The sequence below is a fragment of the Anabas testudineus genome, chromosome 22 (assembly GCF_900324465.2).
Source record: "Anabas testudineus chromosome 22, fAnaTes1.2, whole genome shotgun sequence".
Lineage (NCBI taxonomy): Eukaryota > Metazoa > Chordata > Actinopteri > Anabantiformes > Anabantidae > Anabas > Anabas testudineus.
In genome coordinates, this window is record NC_046630.1 from 9,284,094 (window position 1) to 9,292,793 (window position 8,700).

Genomic DNA, 8,700 nt, shown 5'->3' on the forward strand with positions numbered 1-8,700 from the left:
AGATATTTTATGCTAAATATTATTATGTAAATATTTTCCAAGCATTTAGCATTTACAGGATGTACAGTATGCATGTACGTACAGCAGCTATAAGCTTAATGAGAGTATCCAGGTAAAGTAAAGGTCAGAAGCAGTGCCTCAGTATACAGTTTTTTTTTGACACACTATAAATTTACAAGCCAACAAAAATGTAGCCCTGAGGCAGAATTTGTGCCATTTTGGGCCAATTTTAGTCAGTTAACATTTAAAGTGATGCTTTTATTATGAAGAATTTGAGCAACCTCTTATTGTTGTTGCTGGATGCCATTAACCACAACATCTATTTTCTTCCTCTTTCAAATGAAAATGCTCAACTTAAAGGTGAACATGAGACACAAAAAACCCCAACTCCCCTACAAGCATGAAGAAATTAACAGTGCAAAGCGGGAGGTAAGCTGTGGTGAATCAGTACTGATTGTTCCTTACAGCTTGTTACCCCCCACTGCTACAGTATGAGTTACAGGTTGGCTCAATTGCAGGAGTGGACCACTCTGAATCACAGTTTTATGGGAAAGTAAACACCAAGTTGCAACACCAAGTACAGCACAACATGCAAACATGTTTTCAATCATTACATGACTCAGTTCAAATGAGTTACAGAGAAACTTTTGCAATGCCACAGAAATTCTTAGTTGTCTCCATGTCTGTCTGTGTACTTGTTTCTTCTAATTCACTCAACATCAGATCAAAAGATTCAGTTCAGAGCGAGTGTTACCATCACATCCTGGAGCAAAATGCTCTTATTTCATTATATTTTATGTCTTTACAAATCGACAAGATATATTTCAGAATTTATTGTTAAAGTGGTATCCTGAAATGAAACACATCTGTATTATTTAGATATTCAGAGCATCGCATAACAGTGCACCGTGGGTAGTCCAGCCAGGGAGCATATACAGGAAAGTATTTGAATATTAACAATGGCAGCCACACGGTACCTTAATTTGTAAGCTTGTAAGCAAGTTAGCTTGCCAGACCACGTAAAAATGTTCTCTCAGGGCAGATTTTTAATTAAGAAGCTAGCCAGAGGGGTTATTGTTTCCACTGTGTGGCTGAAAATAAATTGAAACTTTTCCATGCTCCCTTCATTATCCCAGCTTTTTGAACCTGTTTGCAAATTGCTTTGAAATGCATTTCATCTTTTTATGCAGTCATTTTTTATGGCATCAGATTGAATTAACCAATCTGCCCATAAGATTTTACACATAAGGTTTGAGTTCCTTTGTAGGATGATGAAAACAAAGCTGATGTGGTTTCTAAATACGTCAGGGTTATTATTAACGAAGAGTGGTACTTCTCAAATTTAATTTGCCTCAACACAAAGTCAAACTAAAATAAAAACTAAAACTAACAATTCTCAGAAAGGCAATAATTCTACTATATTTAAATTATTGAGGTCATTGTGGCTAGTAGAGTATTACTGGAGGTGTTTTTAACGTTTTGTCCTCCTCATCTGTGTAAATATCAGTCCAGTTGCATCAGTGGTTTCAACAAAAACTGAAAAATTACAATCTTGTAAAAGTAGAATTCATGGCAAAGCTCTTGTTACACAGTCAACCATGCAAGAGGCCAGGGATGGTAGCCAGCTGAGTCCCATCTGTGATTTAAACCCACCCTGTGTTCCTCTGTGACTCCATATGTTAGTGAATTGAATCATGGAGTGACTACCTGCAGTCGTAAATCTGATTGACTGCCATCATCACAGCGTCACACATAAAATAGACATCTAACGCTGGCTCGACGTTCCTTTGCTAAATACTGTATTTTCATTTCTTATAACTTAAGCATCACACACTGTAGTTTGTTTTCCTTTTTAATCCTCTCACTTCTTTCTGTTAATGCATTTCCTACTCTGTGAGTGTAATTGCAGACACACTTGCCTCTCACCTCACTTCTACTTGCCTCTGACCATTACTCCTCATTTAATGTTGCTCCCCTTTCACTGACAGCTTGGTGCGCACTTATCTGACTAATCAGAACCTCCTGCTGTTTGAATGAGGTTTAACACTGTTATGCAACATTGTTCCATAACACTAATCATTAAGTTCAATTGATTGGCACATTAATCAGAGGAGTTAATTGGACAAGCACTTGAATGCTAATGTCTGAATTGACAGATGCAGAAATGTGTTATTAAGCTGTAAGTCATCATTACCTACAAACTACTGTACCCACTGTGAAAGTGTGTTGTCATGTGTGCTGCTCGCACTGACGATGTTCCTTATAATTAAGCTTTAATTGCAAGTATATTACTGAGAATTAAGGGTGGGGAAGTTAATCTCAGAAAAACAAAATTGGATTGGTTGAAGGGTAGAGGAAGGTGTGAGGTTTTCTATTTGTTGTTTTTTCTTTTGATCTACGTCAGCATTTTCATTCGTTTGGCTTTATTTAGGCTGTTAGCGACATCATTAGCGAGAGTTGTGGACAGCGTCTGACCTTTTCACCTCTCAGCAATCACACCCTGCATCATATCCTGTAGCGTACTAACTTTGGTCAGGTCCCTGTGGGGTTCTACAAGTTCAATAGTAAAGAGATGTGACAGCACAGCAAATGGCTTTTTCTAAGATGACAATGCTTAGAAAAAATACATAGAATCCTAAGTAGCTGTTCATGTTTGTTAAGATATTTTAAGTTATCCAACAAATTATCTGCCATTGACTGTAATGGTGCTGGCAGTGTGTCTGCAATGGATCATCAGCAGCCAAGTGGCCATGAGGCCCCAATAAGAAGGCTCTTCTGGGTGGTCCAACTTTGATCTAAATAGAGCAATAAATAAATCAGTAGATATATATGTGCGTATAATATATTTGCTACTACTCTCATGCGATCATAATAAATATAATAAAGATGAAGGGGGGGCTGGCAGTGTGTCTGCAATGAACCACTAGCAGCAAAGTGAACTCAGGGCTCCATCAGCTTGTTGGTGTAGCACAGACCAGCCCAGCTAATCTGCCTGTTCAGATTGTTTTAGTTGTGGTAGATATGCTGGAGCTCTGAGTCTCCAGCATATCTACCAACAGGTGATGTCTGGCCTAATGCTTGATCCCCTCCTAGACAGCTCCCAAACCGTGATGAGGCAACCTGTTTACTAGGGCACAGTCATGTGATGAAGTGCTCTTTGGTGGTGTCTCAGCCTGAACTTCGTTCTGACCAGCCCAAAACAATGGGCTCCCGAGATCTTTGTGTTTAGTGGTAATTAGCAAGTGTTTCCAGAAGCAAAGTGAGATAAAGTAAGATGGTGATCACTGTAACGAGTACATGAGCTCAGCAGCATGTTGTCAGCGTGTGAGCATGTTTTAAATTCTGATGTTGGCATTTAGGAATTACTGAACCTGTAATAAGAACAAACCTCACAGACAAAGTTTAAATATTATTTGTCCTTGTAACGGCTTTCTGTAGCATTCAGAATGCTTGATGTCACACTGCTGGTTCTCTCTGCCTCCTGGGTTTTTATACAAAGCAACAAACCTATAGTTGGACTGATCAGCCCCCCCTCTTTAAATGGCTGGCACTCTGCCCAGTGGTAAACTCCATGCCCTGCAGAAATGGCTGGATCAATTCATAGATTGTCAGCATATGCAGCTGCAGGCATTTGAACTACACTCTGCAAAATCCAAACGTGTCACCCTGCTGAATGCGTTTAATTGATCCATTGGTCTGTGGCTCTTTCTATTACAGTGCTAATAGGCCATGTGTACAAACAAATAAACTGTAACCAGAGCCGATACTGCTGATGTATAGAGAGGAGGTTAATTTATAACTGATATAGCTTTACATTACAAGCAGTAAACGCAAAGTTAATGGTAGCTCTGAAAACATCAAAAAAGAAAATAAAGATAACAAATATAATCATAAATAAGACTTCACAGCATCATGTCTAATGAGAACCGTCTAGGTGCCACGTACCTGTCTGGCACTCACTTGTCTGCAGAAGCAATGAATTGCAGACAATTCAGGCACATTTCAATATAACTTCACACTAAGTGTGAAGCTAAAGAAGAGTTGAGTTTTCATAAAAATCCAGGCAACTGTGAGTCTATCATATACAGTATTTTACACATTAATATTGTTAGATTCATCTAAAGCACCAGGAGTGAGCGTGCATTTAATTATCCAGTGAGACTACAACAAAAGAAATATGGAAATATCAGTACAACGATTTTCAATATAAGATTTTAAGATTTATTGATCCTAATAAACAGTCTGTACCTACAGCCTCACATAAGCGCCGTGTGTTGTCTGCGACTAAAACTTATCTTGCAGCCAGGCAGAGTGTGCGACTGTGTGTGTTTGACAAAATGTTACCAGCATATCACACCTCGCAGTCTGTGCAGGAGGATGTGGAGAATGCAGGTCTGTTTCTGTCAGTTTCGTTTGCCTCTTTCGTCGTCATGTTCCCCGGTGATGTATCCACTTGTGTGTCAGCTGGTTGATTTTGCTGTGTGGCCGACATCACTTCATTTATTTATGGCAGCAAAACATTGTTCTCGTGCCAATGAAAAAAGAGGAAGCTTTGAAGGATGCAGACGCTGTACCCTGGGCATCACATCGCGTCTACCTCAGACTGTTATCATCTAGAACAATGTGGAAGGATATAAGAGAGGGGACTGCCAGACAGGCGGGTAGTGTAAAGACACATGTACTGTTAGCAGACTGATTGCTTAATTCATCTGTTGTCTGGATCCACACAGAGATACAGTATAAAGAACAGTACACACTGAGACAGAGTCTGGGCAAAACTGCAGGTGCTTTAATTAGAAGCTAAATAATGAAACAGAATGGACGAGTGAGCCCAAAGAAGGAAAAAGGGCTGGTGGCCAGGCTGAGAGGGGAAGAAATGTTTCTTAATCATAGCTTTGTGCCTTGGAGCATAGTAAGTTTTAATGAATGATTGAAAACCAATCATTGATGGTGGCACATTAATACTGCAGGATGCCAGGTGACCTTTTTCTTTTGACGTCAGTGAAAAATGACAAGAATGACAAGAATCTTTTTTTTTTTGTTTTATTACGTGTCCCCCCACAATTAAATTACCAAGTTTTTCACTTACTTTTCTTAATCTCTCTCTTGGCTTATGGCAAAGTGTGATTTTGTTTTTTTCCCTGATGCCATTTCCAGTTTAAAAGAAATGCATTTATGTTGGTTGGTATTATGAATTAAAATTGAGTTTCTTTATGGGCAGAGGTGCATGCAGCCATGGTTGAGCACCCTTTCATTCAAACTCTCTGTACCTTGAAGGTGAATAGTGCAGTGCCTATGTGAACTCCATAAATTGAGTTGTAAGAGTTCTCCTTTTGGTGTTGTCGAACGTAAGGCTCCAGACTTGCCCTTGAGAAGGTGTTGGCTCCAGGTGAATTATAGATGCAGTCAGTCTGGATAAGTCAATTCACTCAGAGGGTTATATTTTCTCAAGAGGCATTAGACTCTTAATGATGAGTATTATCTCCATTAGGAGAGACAATGTCATGCCCATTTCTATGATTCATTATACAAAAATCCAAATTAAAGCCCAGCTGTTTGGTGCAACTGCCCTGGTAATGCTATAAACAAAATAACACAATCATTCCTCATCTATTTCATGACTCAAGCATGACTCGTGGCACCTGACAGATCAGAAATCTCTTACATTTTTCAACAAGGCCTTGTGGTTCTGGGCTTCAGATTCAGAGATATTAGAGGCTCTAATGAGCACAGCCCAGAGATCTGTGGACTATGGAACCCAATCCTCGCATTTCTCCACAACATGAAAAGACAAATAGATGGAACTGCCTACAACCTAACCCTGCATAAATGATGTGGCTTCGCAACAACCCAGCATTCCCGGGGACACAAGGCAATCTTTCACATCAAACTAAAAGACGTTTTGTTTTTGCTGTCCCAAAATTATTCCCAGCTGACACACAGCTTGTTAACCCCCCAGAAGCCGTTTGTGGGACATTTGGCATGAGGAGGGGCGCAGACAGTTACATAAAAGCTAATGACTGCCTGGCATTGGACTGACAGAGCCCATGGGTGTTCTCGGCTGACTGTCTTTATATGTGTGGATGCGTAAATGTGCATGTGCATCGTTATTGTCCTAAATTAGTACATGCATCTGTCAGTCTTCAGGCCTGTGCTGATGGCCTGTCATTTATGGTTGGTTAAACAAGGCTGGTCAGCCTTCTAGTTGTATCTAGCCTCACTTTTAGTCTCATCAGCCTTTGGCGAGCAAGTTGCCACCCTCTGCTGTTTATAGGAAATGCCATGACATCACTCAATCACGCTTTCTTCAAGATTAGATGATTGCTGACATGCTAACTGATCCTCTGCTATTCACTTGCTGCTATGAGAACAATGGGCTATAATATTTGTCAGAAATGGTCAAAAGCAGGCTTAATTTGAACTAGCAAGCCTCAGTTTTTGGTGGCAGAAATTACTATTAGTTGTTTTATTGACTAACTAGTTAAATAACACAAATTGTTCTAGGAAGAGCTGTTTTACTTTCAAAGATTCGGAAGAGTTCTGCTTTCAGCAATTTTTTAAAATTGAGAGTGAGGCTGCAGAGCGTGCAGAGGTGGGTTGTTCATGCCACCATCGTGGAAACACTGCGTTTACTGGAAGAGTGCAGTGGGCGAGAGGGATTGTGGACCAGGATGAGGGAGTTCAGGTAGGCCGGTGCTGTTGAGTTGACCACTTTTAGGCGAAGATCAGGGCTTTGAACCTAATGGAGCAGCTACAGGGAGCCAGTGCAGAGAAGTCCTTTTTGGCTTATCAGTAATAAGACATGCTGCTGCATTTTGGATCATTTGGAGGGGTTTGATGGAGTAATCCCGTCAGTAAAACACTGCAGTAGTCAAGCCAAACTATGACCAGAGCCTGCACAATGAGTTGTGTTTTATAGTCCAAAAGGAAGAGTCTTATCATTCTGATGTAGAAAAGGGCACATCTGCATGCCCTTGAGACAGAGGAGATGTGGTTACTCAAAAATACATGATTCTGACCACATCTCCTCTGTCTCATGTATTTCTGACTACCTGTCTTAGTAGAAAACTCTGTCCTTTTGATGTTTTGTTTTTCTTTGCTCATGATACATTTAATTGCTCCACTGTATGGTATCATGCAAATCAGTGCCAGACGCATTCAAAAAAGACTGAAACAGCATGTTTCTGGCAAAAAGTCAGCTGTGGATGAAACATGAATGAACTATTTACTATAGAAATATATATATATAATACATTGCTTGGACAAACAACACAAAAATAAAATTTTTAAACATGCCCATATTCAGTAAATTCACATTAAATTATGATAAAGCATCTCATAGTACAGTGGCTGTAGTGGCCCAGAGCTGAGCTCCTTTAAATCATTACCTGCAACCTCACATGTAGTAATAATGTAGCAGGTGAATAATATGCTTACCCTGTGCGGCACAAAGTTATTTTAGGTAAGGAGTCAGCCAGACATATTCAAGCTAACTAATTACTTTGGAGGAGACAAGTAAGTCATTCCTTACATTTCTGCTGTTGTGTTTTTGATTCAGAGACAAGACAACAAAAAACCATCCTTCATACCGACACCCAATCCCAAGGATTCGTATTACTGTATAGCTGCATGCACACTGCTTAACAAGTGGAGAAACCTAGTTGTAGTTCCTAAGCTGTGACTGGACAATCATTGTTAATGACTCATGTCATTGGTGAAACTGAGGCAGCTTCTTTACTAAAAGAAGTGGTCACTATGTGATTCTCCAGCAACAATCAGCAGTATTAAAAAGAAAAAAAAAGATTGAAATAATAATTCTCCACAACCCTACCGTATAGTTTCAGTAAAGCAGTTTAGATGAAAAAAGCAGCAGCTATATTTTACTCACGAAGATTTGAAGCTGCTACATCGGTGGCTGTGAATTGTATCCCTGGGAAGTGTTGTTCGCTGGCGTCAGCATCACTGATGGCCAGACAATTTTAGAGCCCCCATGTATCTGCCACAAAATGTGATTTTGTTTGGGCTGCATTTGTCTTGCAAGCATTTCATGTTTTTCTGGCAACACTTGGAGTTGCACTAAGTTGCATCAATTTGTCACAAGATATTAGCCTGCCATGGCCCAGGTACAGTATATAATTTATGATGGGATTAACATCCTCCACCCCAAGCTGCCATTTTCCAAAGTGCTATATTTTGTGGATGCTTCCTTTACTTCACAGGCAACACCCAAAAGTCTTAAGCTGAATGTTTCTGCTACTATATTATTAAATTATGCACTGACTTTTTCTATTGCTGCCATTAGTTGAGTATCCATCCTAGTGGAATGAATTTAAATTTAAACTTGAAGGCTTTAGGTGGAACAAACCTGATATTGCACAAACATAAATGAAGCTAGATTACACAAACCAGCAAAAACCATGTCCAACATGTCTTCAGAGTTGTGTTCTGACAAGTTTGTATCACAGATGGCCTCTGTTGGGTAATTTTAATAAGGACAAATAGGGGAGTGGAATAGACTGAAGTTGATTTGTGCTCTGATACAGAAAATACAGTGGGAAAGAGAGAAGAAAGAAGTGAGGCATGAAGATATGAGGATGTGGAGCAAAGGTGGAGCATGAAAGAATCAGGATGTTGCATTGAAACTGCAGGAGCTCAGTGTAGACACAGCAGGAGGCCAGTAGAGGGAATACCATGCTGTCA